The 20,150-nt window shown below is 42.1% G+C and overlaps 1 protein-coding gene across 10 annotated transcripts in view; it reads left to right on the top strand.

The window, feature by feature from the left end:
- LOC133513351 (uncharacterized) overlaps positions 1 to 20,150 on the top strand; it is a 197,631-nt gene that overhangs the window by 86,914 nt on the left and 90,567 nt on the right. The window lies entirely within an intron of this gene.

Raw genomic sequence — 20,150 nt, forward strand, 5'->3', positions numbered from 1 at the left:
CAATTGATTGGTCTGTGTGGATGCCACTAAGTATCGTTTGTGAACCCAAGGATTAATGTCAGAAAATGTTGTCCAAACTAATTTGTTACTGAACTGAGGTTTCATGAAAAGGTTAATTGCGCCATTTTCATTCCTTCACGTGAAAACTCGACCAGTTGACGGCTTGTAACTACAAACTAATAAATCAAGGTACTACTATACTAAAACGCTACTTCGCATTTAGACAAAAACGTGTCATTTGGAAATGCCTGCGCCGTCTGTCAATCACCCGACTTTGCGGAAATTGGCAGCGCTATCAGAGTAGTATATCTGTGGTAGATTAGTTATAATCAGATTTTTGCTTTAAATGCATTTCACCAGCACTTTAACCGCAAATAAATCTGTGATGATGGTTTTAACCCTGAACTCAAACAAGCCAAAGTGTCTAATGGAGTCTCACGGATAATCATCTTTTTTTTTTTTTTTTTTTTTAACACGACTGGCTACTTAAGCACACACACACACACACACACATGCATGCGCATGCACACATTTTCCTCAGATTACCGACTACAAGAGGCAAAGAAGCGTCGGGAGATGTTTAATTAAGACAACAGATCAATTAACAGCTCAATTAGCCTAGCTAATTAAGGGCTCAGTTGGAACCAAAACTCGCTCTCCTCTCTGCTCTCTTTGACTGTCAATGTCCCTTTGCTTTTCATGCACATGCACTGTAGCCCCCCGCACCCTCCCGCCCGCTCTCCCTCACTGTAGTGCAGGACATGGTTGTCGCTAAATCTCACTGTAGACCAAATAATAATCCTACTTAATCGTCAGTGCAGAATTGGCTGAAAATTGCCTTGAAGGGAGAGATTGTGAAGGAAAGTCTGTCTCCCATATTTCAATCGTGATCACTCGTGATTTTAAGAACTAATTGATGTTACAGCAGCCTGCAGGATGGATTGCGCCACAGTGAGGCTTTTTTATTCTCTATTTTCGGTCAGTATGCTTTGCGTCATTAGCACATTTATTTTGTTGTTGTTTTTGAAGTGCTGGAAATGCATTTAAATGCACAAATCTGGTTTTCTTTTTTTTAATTTTTTTATTTTACTCATTTTATATCACATTTATTACACAATGTCTTTCCGTTAACTTATTGTTGATTATTTTAATGGGTGTCTTTCCAGGGCCGCACTGCGACCTACAGGTTAACAGGCCGCTGTCATGAAATGCATGATTTTTAGTATGTTATTAATGAAAGAACGGCAGCCGGTATGGACCCATGTTTTTTTTTCACCAAACATGATTTTGACGTGTATGGCTTTTTGTAACTCCTGCCATGAAAATCCTCTCGAGGGATTTGTTTTTGAGAAGAAGCAGAAAGTGATGTACTGGGAAGTAGCGCACTCAAGCGGACTCGTTTGTTTCTATTAGTTTACCTGCGGGAAGGTAGCGCTTTATTCCTTCGCGTTAGCCAAAATGCCGGCTCGTTGCATTGCTGGTTATTGCTCGAACACTCGGGAGGATGGATTTACCCTTCATAAGTTTCCAAGAGACGCGGTTCATCGTAAAAAATGGATTGCATGGATGCAAAGGACAAGAGCTTCGTGGGTTCCAAATGACAGGCAGGTGTGTATAGAGCTACTAAAAAAAAGTAGTTGGGGAGGAGGACGTAGTCCTTTTAGAACGTAACAAAAGATCCACGTCCGTAAGTCAGAGATGCTAAATGTGTCGATGTGCCAGTCGGCGCCGTTCCACCAATCACAGCTTTGGCCGGGGTGGGTCACCTACGCTGCGCAGAGGTGGATGGGACGGGGAGGTGGTTTGCCTGCATGCGGTTTGGCCGTGATTCGCATATCATCTAAATATTGGTTGAAACAATAGGATACTTAATTTGATTGTGAGATGTGCTTTTCTTTGTCCCATAATAGGTGGGCGGACGAACCGCCGCTGAAGTCGTGCCTCACGAACGAGCTCAGCTTCAGCAGGGCTGGCTCACACATACTGTCTGGGAGTCTGTTGTTAGGTGGAAGTGATCCGCATATCATCTAAATATGGCTCGAAACAATTGGGGAATATTGCCCTGGTCACTTCACTCGGTTGTGAGATGTTGTCTTCTTTGAAAAGAGGTTCCGTGTCAGAAGGGGCGTGTTCGTCTCCCATAGTAGGGGCCACAATGTGTTTTCGATGGCGAATGTCCGGGGTGTCATCACTGGCAGGAGATGCAGCCAATATGGCGACCTCTTGGGTGTAGAATGACTGTCCCGAAAATTTGCACATGGATGACGCGCTCTCCATTCATATTTAATTTTTCATATAGACATTGAACAGAATAATGTTATGTATTTTTCATTTCAATATCCATTTTAGAATGTTTATAGGGATGACACTTGGGCTTTAAAAGGGCTGCAATACAGTTCTGAAATTTGCGGTTCGACACTCAACTCTGTGTGCAGTTTGTCTGTTCTCTCCTTGCTTGTGTGTGTGTGTATTGCCTGAGTGGTTTGGCTTCCTTGTGCATGACAGAACATGCATGCTAGGTTCACTGAAGTCATTAAAATGTCCATAGCTTTGGGAGTGAATGATTGTCTGTACAGTAAGTGCTCTGCGATTGAATGGCAACATGTTCAGGGCCTTCACCACTTCTTTCCCAAAGTGGGCTGGGGTATGCTCCAGCTCAATAAAATGGATGGATTTGTGTTGATTTTCCTAGATGTTGCCATGGTGATATCAGGTACCTCACTGCTTTACATTTTGAAAGTAATCAAGCACATCTTGGTGAAATTAAATACATTTCGAAAGAGAAGTGTTTTTACTTTTTCCACTGCAAGTTCTGCAATGTTGGATTTCATATTATTAGGCGCCACTGTAGTTTCCTCTGGGTTGCCTATAAGACAAAGGCACCTCACTACATATTCATTTGGAAAATTGCGGAGCAGAAATTCTTTCATGAATAAGCTGCCATGTGTAAATAAAGACAAAATTTTCATTTTGCATGATGAATTAAATTTGCGTCCATGAGGAAGCAGAGACTGAAACTTTAGGGAACAGTACTCAGCCAAGTAATTATGGAGTAATGATTGTTGTTGATTTACCATGGATGAGGCACAATATGGTTGTGTATTCTTTTCTGTGGAGTCTTTTAGGTTTTTTTTTTTTGTAGTATACAAATAACATGAGTTGACATAGCTTCTTCTGACATTCCTCCATTACTGTTTTTATCACACCACCAGGTGATCAATATTTTGTGTGTCAACAAGCGTTCAGGTTCTCTATTGTCCCATAAATCTCAAGTGGAGTACCTGGTTGCAGTTCTGTTCCCTGGATTTACAGTCTGGTCTTATTAGTGAGCAGGACCAGGAGTAGGCCCAGGCCCTACACTTCCACACATATGGAACAAAACTACAGACTCAAACACGCACACATAAAAGGTCCTGCTCAGATAAAAGCTGTCTCAAATGAAGAAGGTTGTTACACAGGCACGTACCACCACAATGGGATGCAGTGTGAAAGTCTTGTGACAGGACAAGTGACAGACAGACAGGCTATTGCCACATGACTTCCTCTCTCTCTGTCTGTCTATATCTATCGCTCACTCAATACATGCACACCACGCTTCCCTATGTTCCAGTGTGAGTAAACTGTGTCCCAGCGGCTGTTTGCTTCGACTGCAGCGTCCGTCTGCTGTGTGATCTGAGCCGACAATGACGTCCAGTAGGCCGTTGACGCTCCTCCTTCCTGTTTCTCTTCCACTTCCTGTCCATGTGCCAACCTGCCATCCGTGTGACACATCACATCTCATGCGTCGTGAGCATTCTTTGTGATACCAATTGGTTAGTGGAATCAAAGTGGCAAGATAGTTTCCAATCCATTGTGACACTCACGGTAGAGATTGTGAAGATTGAGTATAAATTCAATATATTCTTCATAATTAAGGATGTAAATTGTAGCTTTGCAAAAACAACCAACCAACCTGGATGTTCCATTTTCTTTTTTGTCACTGGTCATGATGTCACCAGTCTTTTTTTTGACAATGTGGATTAAGTATATTGTTGTAATGTCTGGCTTGTCCCCTCACATCTTGCACCAATAATAATCTCATATTCTGTCAATATTAACTGTGTTGTAATATTTTTTTTTACTGTCGTGTTGAACAGTCTTAAGTCGGTGTGACCAGTTGGACTGAGTGGAATGATGATTAGGTTGCAATCATGAGAAATAGGTTACATTTGGTCATTTATTAAGCCCTAGAATCTGCCCATAGTTAATTGCATTTTATATTGTTTAAATTCTTTCTTTTTGAATATATATGAATATTGACGGCAGAAAGGGAGCAGGGCCAAGCAGCCAGGCAGAGGCGGATTCCAGTAGTGCGTAATTGGCCTTAAGCCATTCTTCTGGCCTGCTGCTCTTTGAATAATGCATGCTCTTTTTAATGAAGACCCTTTTTTTGTTGTCCTTCTACTTCTTAAGGATCTAGTTTGAAATTTGCATTCCTTGCCTTTTTTTGCATTTTAATAAGACTTTGGCCATGAATGCCGGGTCACGGTTACTGGTGCCAATCTTAGCTGAGGGTTAGCTTCAAAAGAAAGTACAGCCATCAAAGTACTTGGCTTTTTATGACTGCCGCGTGACTTTGTCTTGTGACACGTTTTACACAGGCATGATAGCAGTTACATGTTCTTAGCGCGATGCAGTGTGGGATTAGAAGGAGGTCAAAACCAAATGGGAAAAAATGTAGGACCTTATCACTTTTAATACGCGGACCACCTAAGTCGCTGCAGCATACAGTTGCTAAGTACTTGGACATTTTCACATAAGGATTTAAAGTAACACCCTTGCTGTCATTTCTGGACCTTTTTTCTGTGCTCAAGACCTACAGGAGACTGGAGTGTTTTAGCTTGTCCTTGATTAGGCAGGAGAGCATTCCTCAGTCATTGGAGTATGGACGATGGCTTCCTAATCCGCCTCTCCACCACTTTCATCACCATACTAATTCCTCGTGAAGCACCAAGCTTGGGAAAATGGAAGAGTTTATCCAACCTGAAGTGGACACAACCCTTAGGGATCCAAGACCTAAATTAAGCTCTGTTACATCACTTGAATTCTGTCTCCTTATTGTCCAAAGAGATCAGTTGTACACAATATTATTCTGCAACCAATTTCATCTGCAGTGGTACGGGCCACCCAATAGTGGAAGGCGGCTCATCTGTAAAGACCTGACTAATGGCAACTCACCCAGGATTCTTGTACTGTTCCAAATTTGGTTTTTGCTGCAGCGTTACTGAAATGGAGCCCGTATCTACTCTATGTATGCTGCTCCAACAGTTGCATGATGCTAGTCTGACAGGCAGCGTAGGATGGAGTTGGGTAGGAATAATGGAGACATCAGAACAGACTGCTTGTGGAAATGAATTTATGCCTCATTAAATGGTAATTTCTCTGGCTCTTTTGTTTGCAGTACTTTTTTAAAATGAAGATGACACGTTGCATTATCCTTGCTATCAAATTATAGTCGAAGTCCTTTGTTTGATTTAAAATTTTTTGGAGGGGTTTCTAGACTTATGTCTAAAATGCTACTAATTGATTTTCCCAATACAAATGAAGTTTGTCTTTAATGACACGTTTATCCGAAACATAATTTGAGGAAAAATTGCTTTTGGCTCCAATTATAAATTCTTTCAATGCAGATGCCTAGATAATTAACCTGTGTATTAACTTCCCAGTTAATTGGAGATGGCTGGTGGACATGAGTGTGGTGAGTCATGTGAGAGGACTGAGCTGAAGTTTGATGGGATAGCGGGAACGGGAAGACCCAATATTTGGCAGGCTCGGCCTCATCTGTCAACTCGCACAACTTCTGTTCCATGTACCGGGTTCAGAGAGACTCTCATTTTCCAGTTTGGCTCAGGAGGGAATTTGGCAAAGGAACTGAATAAGAAGCAAAGGTACAAGATGCTACCTCTGTGGGACTGTGTTACCTGCAGACTCTGTGACAGCTTGAGCAACTGATTTGTGCACTTGAAAAGGCTGAAGTGGCTTTTTTTCCACCTCACAGCATGAATAATTATCGTTATGCATTCACCAGTCACTTCATTTGACATCCAATAGAAACTATTCACAAGGAATTCCAAGGTTTTATTTTAAGGTTTTTGTGTAACCCGGGATTCTGTTGTTGATATGCAGTAGAATAAACTTGATGGGCACAGTTCAAACAAACAAGCACCGTTGCACAATTATTTTGAAATTAATACTATTTCCATTGATATTTTTGTTTGTACATAAGCTATTGTGATTTCCATGAAACTACAGAGTATACCTCAAAGGAACCTGTCCAATTTTTGTGCAAATCCTAATAAAGATGAATGTGAAAGTGAATTTTCCTAACGTCTTGCCCATGAACCCTGATGAAGCCTACTAATTACTGAGGTCCTTGATTTTTTTTTTCGTTCCTTTTTACTTTTGTTAGAAAATCTTCTCTTTTTGCCGTTTGAGTCAAAATTTAACCATTGCTTTTGACCCAAATTGAAAAATAGTATGGTTGAGTGACAAGAACCAGGAAATGCATATAATATATGGATAACGAAACTGCACAAATCATTTTAAGTTTTCACAATTGAGCATTGGTGCTTGCCTGCACACTGCTACTATTAATATTACAGTGCTGTTCCCATTTTAGTTCAGTTTGGATGTTATATTTAGCGCTTATAAAACACTTAAGCAGCTTACTATATAGCCTTGAACATTTAATTATACACGTTGCATTTGAAAACATTCACTGGCATCTCCTGAGGTAAATATGATCATCCCAGGTCTTCTGTCCAGATTTTAACCAGTTCATTTAGTTTCCCTTGTTTGGTGAAGACCAGTTTGCCAATGGCTGCTGGCTGCAGCTGTGCATATCTCTGTCTGTTAATGTGAAGTTGATGACCACTTCATCCAGTTGATGGTGCACACCACCACACATCTTTAACCATTGGCTCAAACATTGCCTCTGTGATGGGCAGAAGCCTGCAGCATGTGCTTGTGGCAGCAGACACTGGGTGGTGTGTTGGGACATAAAAGTGGAAGTCCAGTCCAGACCACAATTGGGCCAAGTCGATGCAATCATGGATGCGTGAGGTGATCTGGCACATGCTCTTATGTCCTCAGTGGTGAACTGCGGGGATGACAACCAGGATCAGCTCCTCTCTGTTCTGTCTCAATTAGGGCTGCTCTCTGTGGGATTCCGTAGAAAATGTTCACCAATTGGCGATGAAATTCCAACATTTTCTCCTATTCCAATTGGGTAAACATTCAAAAATGGCTTCATCCATCTATCTGAAGTTTACACGTGTATAACACCGTCCATGGACCCTTTGTCTTAAGTATGGATTTGCAAAAATCAAGCACTTTATCCACTATATGTATTTAAAAAAAAAATAAATCTGACATTGAAAAACCTGCAGATCCCCTGTATGGAATATAGGAAATCAATCGATGCTGCCATTGCATTTTCAAGTGTCCAGATATGTTTTGATCTGATTTGAGATGCTTTGGGCAAATTTCACCGCCATGTATTTTTAATAAGCACGGCCTGTACTACAGTGGCAATGGATAGGGCACCTCTGATTAGTCAGCGTGGCTTATTGCCCGATGTTTAATTAACTATGGGAGGGCATCTGCTCTTTGAGCGCCAACACAATTCTGTTGTTGCGTGAAAACAATGAATAATTCTCTTTGCACCCTAGATGAAGTACTCAGTTGCAGGACAGTGGGCTGCTGGGTTTACCTGTGGCCAAGATCAAAAGGCAGCTGGGCAAAGTAAAGAAGAGGTGGGGAATGCACTGGAAAGTGAATGTGAATAACAAAACCAAAATGTTTGTAGATTTATTGGACTAGTAGGTTATTGTGGTCTTTAATAGTTGATGTCATGCCTACTGGTTTTCTATAACAAAGTCAAATCAATGCCACTCACGAGAGCACATTGTTGGCAAGGTTTTCACTCGTAGGTATATATGCTGTCATGAGACAGAAGATAATTCATATCCAATAATGGGCAAAAGAGTTCCATTATCAGGCAAAATTAATTGCGTTGAATGAAGTGCATGGTTTGTGTTGTGTTATTTAGCATGCTAGCTTCTGATTGATAAGAGTGACATTACCTTTTCATTCTCAAAGAGACAGAGAGGACATTACTCTTACGCTTCAAGGGTGTGGAATCCTATACTAATATTCAATTTTTTGCTCAAATTTAACATGTAAACATGTACTGCTCAGGTGACAGGATGGAGTAGCTGTAGAGCATTGGCCTCACAGTTCTGAGGACCGGGGTTCAAATACCGGCTCCGCCTGTGTGGAGTTTGCATGTTCTCCCCATGCCCCGTGTTGTCTCCGGTCACGTCGATTTCCTTCCAAATCCCCAAAACAAGCATTAATTGGAGACTCTAACTTGCCCCTAGGTGTGATTGTGAGTGCAACTGTTGTCTGTCTCCATGTGCCTTGCGATCGGCTGGGAACCAGTTCAGGGTGTACCCCACCTCCTGCGCGATGACAGCTGGGATAAGCTCCAGCACACCCACGACCCTGGTGAGGATAAGCAGCTCAGAAAATGGATGGATGGAGGTAACATTGCTTTTGTAAGAATCCCAACCAAAAGATCAGCACATGACTCTTGGTGTCGTTTTTATTATTTCAAAAACAGTTCTTTCTTAAATCTAGACTCCCATCAGAAATGTGATAACATTACAGTAGCGTTCTGTTTAGCCATAACAGACACGGTGCTGGGGATTTTTATTCACTTGGTCCCTGTATTGAAACCCTTGCTCCAAAGTGAGCTCCACTTCCTGGACTTAAATCTTTTAATTATTAAACATTCCAAAGTGACAAATGACTCACAAATTGGAATGATGTCATCAAGCCTTATCATGATTGGGGCCAGCTAATGAGTGTGACATGCAGGTAATTTAAACACTGGTGCTTTCACTGTTAACTTGGACCGTGGCATCAGATTAACTTCAGCAGTGGATTTATACAGTGACATGAATAAATGTATCCATAATGGCAATTTTTGTCGTGACAAAGAAAAAGTCCAACCCGAGGCGACATATTTCAGCAGCTTGCAGTAAAAGTAGCCTGCAAACAGTTCAGTGCTTAACCACAACCTGGCCATCTTCCTCAGATCTTTCCTTAACCCCCCTCTCCCTTGGCCCCGTTACCTGTGAAGGTCTTGCCAATTTCGAAACACCTTCACACGATACACTTGGCCAATTGCGCCGTTGTCTTCAGGGCATTCACCTGCTTGACAGTTACAGAGAGAGCGCGAATAACAACAGAATGGGCGGAATGATAAAGGGAGACAATATGCTTACTGACTCCTCAACAGTGATCAAAGCAGATTATTGTTGGTCGAGGTGATCAGAGTCGGCCTTGGAGTGTGGTTAGCACATTTGTTGGTCAGGAACACATCATCGAGCGGACAAGTTTATTAGCCAATACTTCGAGCTGCAGCAGTCAATATAGATGAGAAAATATGGCAAAATGATGCAGTGCCTGTTTGCCATGATTTGCTTTGGACGAGGAATCCAATAAAGATGATGAAGAAGCCTTATCGCTCGCTGCACCTCACAAGCCTGGGTGTGGCCCTGTACAGTTACTGAGTGTGGTGTACGGGAAGTGATTACTGTCATTAAGTCAACAGGAAATGTTGCATCTCCTCGATCGCAGCAGCTGGGAACAATAACGCTTCCGACATTGCTCCATTATAGACTGCACGAGTTGCCTTGGATAAAAGTAATAATGCTCGCTATTCCCACATTCCCACTCTAGCGTCTCACCGGCAGCAAATGAGATTTAGAATGCAGGAAACAGCGTAGGCTTATGATTGACTGGAGGATAACTTGATGTAGTCTACATTATGTGGCTCTCTTATCCTCTCAGATCTTCCATTTATTTGTATTCATCTCTTTTTCTGATTTTCTTGAAGGATAAGGGTCTGGGTGGGTATTTCAATTTAAATAGAACAATTTACGAAACTGTTTTTCCCTTTTGCGTGGCATTAAAATTCGATCGTGTTGTTGAATAAAGGACCAAATAGAACATTTGCATAAAGAGGGACATCTCTGAATTAAAATTAATAAATTGTTCAGGAAGCATTCTGGACAGCCGGTTCGCACATCTGCCCCACAGTTCTGAGAACTGGGGTTCAAATCCCAGCCTCGCTTGTGTGGAGTTTGCGTGTTCTCCTCGTGTCTGCGAAGGTTTTCTCCAGGTACTCTGGTTTCCTCCTCATCCCAAAAATATGCATGGTATGTTGATTGAAGACTCTAAACTTGCCCGTAGGTGTGAACGGTTCTTTGTATATATGAACCCTGCGATCAGCTGGCAACCAGTTCATGGTCGACCCCTCCTCTTGCCCGAAGACAGCTGGGATGGGATCCAGCATGCCCCTGTCCTTGTGAGGATAAGCGGTGCAGAAAATAGATTGATGGAAATTATGTTTGTACCTGGGTGGCTATTTGGCGATCTTTGCACCGTACCAGACTAAATACATTCATCCTTAAAAATGTTATGCTTTTCAGACTAGTTTGAGGAACTACAACAATATATACGTGTTCTTAGCTTCTTAGTCTTTTTTTATATTTAAGTTTAAGAAAAAGTATGCTCTGCCTGCTCTGAGTCTCTTGAGCCCAGACACTTTTGGGATTCTTTTAGCTTTTTGTAGTATCTTGGAAGAGAGCCTTGATCTTCCTTTTTTTTTCCGTGGCCCTTGTGTTCCTTCTCCTACGCAGGTTTCTGGCACCATACCCTCACCCGAGGTAAAATACACAGTCCTTAAATAAGTTCTATACATAAAAACACCCCTGGTGCATTCTAAGTGCACACTATGTGAGTCTCTTATCTAGGAAGTTGATGCCTGAAGTCTGTTTGACGGCAATGATCATGCCATCTGCACGACCTGCACCGAAGAGGTCAATGGTTGTTTGTCTGCAACTTCCTGCCTACAGATTTTGAAACAGGATATCAAGCTAGTTTTAGAAAAAAAAAATGGTGGTATGCTTTCAGGGATGTTCTCATTACATTTTGGTTGTGATCAACTTTGACTGCCATTAAAACCCAATAACTACCATATATAATAAAAAAAAAATCTAACGGGCATCATGGTGAACTAGCGATTTAGAATGTCTGCGTCACCGTCAAGAGGTATTAAATTGTCATGGCTCAGGCGAACCTTGTGGGGTTTGGATGTTCCCCTGTTGCTCCTTTTCCCCAAGCTTCCTCCTGCAATCGAAAAACAAGTATGCTTGGCTAATAGAAGACTATCAGTGTGAACGTGTGTGGGAATGATTGTTTTTATGTCCCCTGAAGATAAGGGCTGTATGCATGGATGGAGAAAATAAAATGCAAGTGTATGCAAGGTTAGAAGATGGAATGGTAAATCAGGTCTCATCCCGACTGTGTTTAGGAACACCCTAATCCAGACTTTGTCCAAATTTGTACAAGATAGGGAACAAAATCTAAAAAGTAACTCAGAAAATGATTGTCGTACATTCCAGGTTGCTGCTTTTAATTTTAGTAATTAGGGAAAAAAAACATAAAATGGCCTGTAGCCAACATTTTGCCTGTGGCTCATCTGTAAGATGTTATGAGTTATAGTGACTGCGGTTTTGTGTTGTTCCATTTGTTGTGTTGCTGTTTGTGCCAGTGTAGGATATTTTTCAGCTCTTTGTGCTCGTTGACATGGCCAACACCTAAGAAAATATTCCATACATTTGAACATACTCCAGTCTTATATTTAATTTGACTCTTTGATTGTATTATTAGCCTACTTTTCTTGAAGACTGGGATATGTCAAGATGGCAAAATGCCCAAATTGTCCTCAAATCTTGTGAAATTAGTCTAAACAAATCTGAAGAAACAATCCCCAGCAAACAAGCATGTATCAACCAGTATGAATCGTTTTTGCTTTGCGTTTTAGTAGTCAGACACTGAAAAGATGCTGTATAATCTTGGGGGAAAAAAAATAGCTCTCTATCTGTTTGTCTCACCCCGCTCTTCCAAAGTTTTCCTCTCTCTGGCTGGGCGGGCACAGGTTTCCAAACAAACTCGCTGAAACATGTTGTCTGTCAGTCCGTCCGTCCAGCCCTCCTGCTGCGCTCCAAAGCTGCCATCCACTATGGAAGCAGGTGGCGCCGGCGTCCCAGGGAGAGCGGGCCGAGCGCGTGGGCGTCATACAGGCAACGCCAATCCAAAATTCCCTGCTGACCTCTCTGAAACCAAGGCTACGGCTACGCTTGCCATCGCTTCTCTTTGGATAGGACTATCTTGCTCTTTGTCTCGCCAGCTGCGTTTCCTTACTCTTGAAAATTCGTTTTTGCTACCTTTTGTTTCTTGTCGGCATCTGTGTCTTCCGCCGCGTGTTTGCTTTGTGCTGTTTATCCAAGTGCGACTAACGGCAGGCTGCGGGCCAGCCAGTCTTCGATTGGATGTTAATGAACGGAGCAGCAGTGCGCCCATCTGATGAAGCCGGCCATGCTATCAACTGATTTTTATCTGGTTTTGTGTGTATGTATTTTTGTGCGCTTGTGTGTGTGTGTGTGAGGGAGAGAGGCCGAGACTGAGATGGGGGGGACAACAGGTGCATTGGAAAAAGACAAAAGAATTTTTGCTGTGTCATCACAGGTGATTTTCTGTTGGTGCTCTTCTCTCATGCACTTTCACACTGAAACGGCATTTTGGTGACATTGATCATATTCCATCCTCACGAACTGGCTGGTCACCTTCATTGATAAAATCAAGAAACGCAGCTTTGTACAACGTATGTACATAAAACCAGTCAGCGAGGCAAACGAGGAAACACCTGTCTGATACAGCCCTCAGTCAAACGACTCGCGCGCCTACAACACACATTGTCAGTGGAAGTGCCTAACGACAACATCCTGTTCCTTGCTGCCTGTCAACCGACCCCAAGCAACTGCAGTAAGGTGTAAGAACACTTTCATTAGGTTACAAAGAAACGGTTGATTTCTTTAACAATATCAACAAAATATGACAGACGTAATTACAGAAACATTGCAACATTCTTCTAAATTTTACGTATTTACCTCTTGAACCGAGGCATTGTGAGCAGTGTAATGGGAAAAATACCAACTAACTGTTTATGACCAAACCTCTCTGATGTGTGGCATTTTGTTGTGGATCTGGAATGTCCATCCATCCATTCTCTAAGGTACTTTTCCTCATCGTGGGTGAGCTGGAGGATTTCCCAGCTGGCTTGCAGGCTGAAGAAAAGTTAAACTCCGGACTCGTCACCAAGCAATCGCAAGGGGCATATTAATAGCGATTTAGACCGATGGACATTATGGATCTTTAATCAACCGAAAGTGTTACCATGTTTTGGAATGTGGGGATTAATTGGAGTCCCTGGAGAAAGCCCACGCAAGCACATGAACCCACCCTAACCCACACATGAAGGCTGAAGCTAAGATTCCAACCCAGACCCTCTCAAATTTGAGACCGACGTTCTAACCACTAGTGACCTTGTGCTTTCAGATCTGGGATTTCCAAAACGCAAAGGACTACATCCAAAACAAAATGCTTAATATCATATGACATCGTCTTTCTTTGCTGTGCAGATTTGTATGTATCTGCTCTTGGGTTTAGCATACCATACACCGTTTTGAATAGAGAAACACATTTCAAGATAAACGGACACTCTTAACGTGATGTCAAGGGATCCTGAGATTAATGCCGCCTCTATCTGTCATTATTACTTGGCCTTGGTGGAGGTTGCCGTTCTCCTGAGTGCCGTCCTGGTTGTGAAATGCAATATTCCACATGGGCAGAGGCAATATTCGGGTCCAAAAATAACCAAAAGAACAAAGGCAGATAAACAAGTGAGGTTTCCAGCACAGGCTAGTGGGCTTTGGCAGGACCAAGTATGTGAGGAGGGGGTAGAGGAGATAGTGGTCCGTCCACACATCTGTCTGCACAGCACGGGGCGGGTTCCAGTGACACCCACAGAAACAGGCTTAACCTTCTCTTCCCACACCACCTGTTCATTACTATGGTTTCCCTTCACTGAAATACAAGCCCCCCCACCACCACTACCACCAATACTTCCATTCCCGCTCAAGCGCAATTCTGCCTTTAGCTGCTCATTCCAGTTTTGTCTTTATTACACTAGTGTTCCCACCACCATCTCGAGCTTCCTCTTGCTTTTAGATATTTGGTCTGTGCAGTACAGTACACTCCTTTTTACAATGTATCTTTTTGAGTAGATAAACAGGTTATTCTTCTTCTCGATCAAACATTGAAACAGGAGTTCTCATCTCACTGCAACTTTCGTCTTTAGTTTGTCTACTTATAATTGCATTTGTGTACTTCAATAGCTGGAGAAAATGGAATTCACCATCACTGTGCAAAGTGACCATTGTCATTGAAAGTGTGTCACTCTTCAAGCCTCACACATCCCCATCTCTATTGAGACCCCTTTTTTTTCACCTTCACATTCTCAGTAATTTCATTGTTCTCACTCAGTCACTCACATTTGAAAAATGTACAGGTGTGGTCAGTCATGCACGCAGATATAAAGTTGCAGGTGTGTGTTCTGTTTGCAATTATGAGTGTACCCCTTTAAGAGTGGAGGGGTGCGCTGTCAGGTAAACTAGGAAATAGAAGTAGGCTGAGCAGCAGCTCATTGTTAAGAGACCTTGTGCTTCCATGTAAAAAAAAAAAAAAAGAAATGGTGGTTCACTGTGCTGGATCGGTTTTCATGTGCGCTGTGTGCGACAAGTGCGCAATTGCGTAGTGTCGCAGCTTAGAGGGAACATAGGTCAAGACTGCACATTATAAGTGATGTGTTTCGATAGCTACGTATTTCTACTTGTAACAAATTTTACGTGCGTGATTTTTCGTGCTCGACTGCAGATTTCCGACTACGATGGCGCGCGGGCGCATAATCGTCTGTCAAATCACATTGACTGTTCACTGATGGCATCAGTGGTAGTTGTCCCGTTGAAAACCTCAATTTGGAGTAAAGACACAAGATTTAGCTTGAAAGAAGGAGCTTGTATAACCTTGGCTCCACTTTGTTGTCATGTTCCGACGAGAGCGTAATTCCTGCTCGTACTTCCTTTGGCTTTTTGATCATATAGCCACTATGGAACATGATCACAAACATATTGAGGGCGGCCATTACCTTGCTTTTTTACTTATTAATTTTTGACAAAAGAACATCTTAGTGTTTAAAATGAGGAGTTAAAAAAAAATCTAAACTGCACCAACAGACTATCTCATATGTTCACACAGTGTGAGTGATGGCATCAGTGGTAGTTGTCCCGTTGAAAACCTCAATTTGGAGTAAAGACACAAGATTTAGCTTGAAAGAAGGAGCTTGTATAACCTTGGCTCCTCTTTGTTGTCATGTTCCGACGAGAGCGTAATTCCTGCTCGTACTTCCTTTGGCTTTTTGATCATATAGCCACTATGGAACATGATCACAAACATATTGAGGGCGGCCATTACCTTGCTTTTTTACTTATTAATTTTTGACAAAAGAACATCTTAGTGTTTAAAATGAGGAGTTAAAAAAAAATCTAAACTGCACCAACAGACTATCTCATATGTTCACACAGTGTGAGTGATTTGGCATGCATTGTATATAGTACGGCACATGCAGTTTTTTTTCTATCAGCCAACTCTTATTTTTAGAGGTGATATCACATTGTGGGCTTTGTAATGCAAATATCTGTCAGCGAAACGAGCTCGGTTTTCTTTCTAAAACATTGGATAAGTATGCCAGAGGTGTGGATGTGTTCTTGGCCCGGGTGTCACACAGGAAGGGTGCACCTTAGTTGACTTGCGTTCTGCTCTCTTGCGCCCCGCACAAGCGCAGATATTCTTTTTGACTCTTTAATTGCTTTTGCAAAGTGGCCTCGATGATGATAAGGGGGACGCAGTGACAACATCTCAATTCCTCTCCCCAACTGAACGCTCCCCGTTTCAATTATCCTTGCCGCCCTCGCCCGCTGCCTCCAAATAAATTTCATTTCCCTTAAGCCCGCCGGTTTCAGTATCTGATGGCGTCTCACTCGGTTATCCATGCATGGTATTATCAAGAAGACAGGCCCTTGCTGCTCACTGAGAGGGAAAGGCTCCAGGCCCCTTATTACATACCAAATATCAGGCACCATATTCAAATCCAGAGTACTCGGCTGGGAGCAATACGCCTAAAGTGGTCGAGCCTGTTAAGAGCAGTAGTCTGTAGTGATAAATGTCCACAGGGAATTTCAATTTGAATGGTAAATTGAGTCATTTTTGTGTGCATTTCCATACGTACACAATTTCATTCTGCTAATTTCCCCATCGCCATACTTCATCTTCACATCTACTGTATATTTTCGTCGAAGCAGAACAAAGGGCCGCTGTAATTTGTTGAGACTATGTGCGATAGCTTGAAAATGGAGGATACTAAAATGTCACTCGATAGCACCTTTTACTACGGTATTGTACTGGGAGCTGTCATGACATCACTGGATTCAAAGGAGAGAATCGGGCCAGTCTCTCCAAACAATGAGATCATTCCGAGCAGTCTTTCCGGGTCTGATTTCCTTTTAAAGAAAAAGAGTAGGATGACATAAAAACAAATAAGACAATGAAAATATCACATATCGTTTTACTCCCCAAACCTCAGAGTAATATACTCTTTGATATATATATGTATATATAAAAAGAACTCTGTTTCAGTTGAAGCCAATGCCCTGACAGTTTTCCCACAGAGACAAACCTCAGAGTAATATAACAATTACAGAGTGATGAACACATAACAATAAACGTGTAAACTATTCAAGCCGGTGGAGATAAGGTGGCGTTTAAACGTCTTTTATTGCAGACTATTCTAACAGTTCAGGTTGTTCAAAGGTCTGTCGTCCATAAAAATCAGCACCGGGTAAAATAAAAATTTGTCATAGACGAACTACTGCTCATTAAGTTCCTTCACAAACCTTTTTCAATTATATCTTCACCGGAAACATAAAAGTTGAAATTCACATGGAGTTTTACTGTGGATCTACGCTCAAAAGGCGGTTGCTATGGTTTCTTTTCAATCGCATTCTTCTAAATTTGGACCAGATCAAAGGAGTAGATCAAAAGCTTTTCAAATCTAAGAATAAATGTTCGCTGAAAAAGTCTGGTTAAAGATGTTGGAGGCTAATGTAAGTCTTCTGACAACGAAGGCTGTGTGAAAAGACCAAAAATACAATTTGCAGTACCAGCCAAAGCAACAAGTTCAAGGCTGGCCGGTGGTTATTTCAAATTTTTTAAATTATTCAGAATAAAAATGGAACAATAATGGTGCAAGGTTAGCTGGCTGTTTGGCTTTCCCTTCAAGGTTGATAAGCCTGGTATTCGTACGTTTTTCATTTAATTGAAAAAGTCATTTTCTTTGTTCTCTCTCTCTCTCTCTCTCTCTCTCTCGCTCTCTCTCTCTCTCTCTCTCTCCTTCCCTCCCTCTCTTCCTCCATAATCCAGGTCTAACATAATTGTTTTAATAAACACAAATTTAGTAAATATGATAAACATTCCCCCCCAAACGTAGTGGAAATGTCGATTGCAGAGTGAAAAAAATTCAGTTTTAAAATCGACATGAAAATGGGCCAAAATGGGTTTACTTATAACTAGGGTTGGGCATTGTTTGATTTTTAGCAATTCCAGTTCTGATTCCAGTTCCTAGTTTCAATTCTGGCTCCCAATGATTCCTGATTCAGATTCCTTTAGGGGGCTAGGTCAAAAAAAAGTTTCTACGGTTTAAATAAGTGATGTCCAAATGATGAAAACGGCTTCTTTGTTTTTGCTGAAGGCGTTGGTAGTGCGATTTTGTCAAGAGTCAAAGCAAATCAAGAAAAACATGACTTTTGTCCCACTCATTCTAAGAACAGCACTACAATTAAGCAATGTACCGCTCTTAATTATATCTTGATCTGTATCCAGAACTATTGGTGTCACAGGCACATCCAATAACCTTAAAATGAATTTAACCAGCTGTTCATTTACTTGATATGATGACAGTTATGCCAAGAAATCTCCCCCAATTCAAAAGTGAGTTGGCTGAATTTAGACAGGGTATGACTTTTGTTTGTTTGATTTGTTTACGCTATCTTCTAGTTTTCCTTTCGATAACACTGACTGATGGCTTTGTTTTCTATACAATGCTTAGGGGAACTTTTATGTATGGACGTTATGCACCTTTTGATCTCTATCAATGTGTTTATTCACTGCGCCATCGCAGTTATCTGCAAGACGTCAACATCAGAGGAGATAACGCTGAAATTCAACGAACAGGAAAGCTTTTCCTGGCTTTCTGTTTCAAAGTGATGCAGTGACAGACAGTCTCTTATCAATTTCATACAACTTGTCATTAAACTATACTTAACTGAGTTTAGGCCTACTACATACTGAGCTGTTGAATACAATTGAACTGGGAAGTTACAAAGAATTGCAGTTGCACACCTGATGATTGAGCCCTACACGCATACCAACACACTTCAATGGAAAAACAGCGACCAAAAGTGTTCTTACCTGGAAATACCATTTTTACAACATGTACTATTGTAAAAGAGTACCGTAATACCCGGCCTACAGAGCGGACCTGGTTATAAGCATCACCCAGTACATTTGTAAAGGAAATACCATTTGGTACATACATAGGCTGCAGCTGTGTAAAAGCTGCAAGTGCCCACATTGAAACCCACATTGAAACACGAGATATTTACAAAGAAAGACAGCACACACAGAGTTTAACACTAGCGCTGCCACGCTAGCGCCATGCTAATGCTAGTGCCGAGCTGACGCTAACATTAGCACCACGCTAACAGGGCTGGACCGATAAAAGTCACTTCCTCGGCACATATATTCCGCCGCTTGAGTGCCCACTTGCGGCTGTCAGAAAAAATGCACAAATGAGCCACATCACAGCATAAACTGCAAGGTTGAAAGCGTGTGAAAAAAGTCGTGGCTTATCGGCCAGAAATTACGGTATGTTGATACAACTGCATTTTTTGGGGGGGCTCTTGCATATGTGACGTTGCAACACTGTTCACCTGCGATTGGCATTTTGAAATGCTGAAAAACTATTTGCTGACAGACACCCACTAATTGCAGAACCTAGCACAGCATGCGGAAGATTAAGATGACATGGCCACACAGAGATTAAAATCTGATTTGGACATTAACAGAACACATAAACATACTGGAAGACGTGTGACCAAGAGAAATGAAAAGATATTTGGAGACTCTTGGGAATACATCACTACAATTTCATTGAAGAAAAAAAATAACATTTAGGTTGTAAATGTAGCTTGGTGCTTTCACTAGTGTTTAGGCCAGGAGGGGAGGCTTTGCGGGCCATGACGGCCACTGCTGGCTACTACTCTGTACCTGGAAAAGTATTCCGTGTGTGACAGCTTGCATAATGTATGTTGCATGAGTCTCCTCCCACTCCTCCTCTCTCTTATTTGGGGCCTAATTCAATTTGCGTCAGACTAAGTCTTTGCACGCTGATGCCGCTTCCATTACAACGCACTGCCAAACATAAGCATTCATTAATTAGCAGCCTCGTTGTCTTTTAATTATGCATGTGGCTTATTAGTCACCTCCGCCATTCACCCAAGTCTTCTTCGCTCCGCTCCCCTCCACTTCCTTCCTGTGCTGGGCTTCGCACGGGACCTTTAAACCACCACCTGCACATTATGGCGCTAATAAAGCTGCTATCAGCTTTAGAAAAAGACAGCAAACATGCGCGAGAGCGGCAGAATGGGAGGGACTGCCAAAAAGGCCAGCAAAGGCTTCTGATATGTCAGCAGCAGAAATTAGCAAATTGCACTACTGACTGCGACACAGCCAGGCGGGAGGAAAGAGGAGTGGGGGGTGGGGTGAGGGGGGCATCTCTTTTCCTTGTCTCCCCTCCCTCCTGGTTCCTCCATTTCCACAAAGCTCAAGCATGGATACGGGCGAAAGGGAGACGAGCGTCAGCCGGTGAATTTTTACAGCTCTCCAAAATCATTATTGGCAATTAGCGTTCGTCAGGGAAGACAGCAGCTGCTTGTAATTACAGGTAGCCCCTCATTACTTCTCTGTGTAGGGGCCAGGAGGGAGGCGAGGGGGAGGGAGAAAACATGCTCTGGAGCCAGTGTTTG

This window comes from Syngnathoides biaculeatus, chromosome 15 (genome assembly GCF_019802595.1).
Source record: "Syngnathoides biaculeatus isolate LvHL_M chromosome 15, ASM1980259v1, whole genome shotgun sequence".
NCBI lineage: Eukaryota > Metazoa > Chordata > Actinopteri > Syngnathiformes > Syngnathidae > Syngnathoides > Syngnathoides biaculeatus.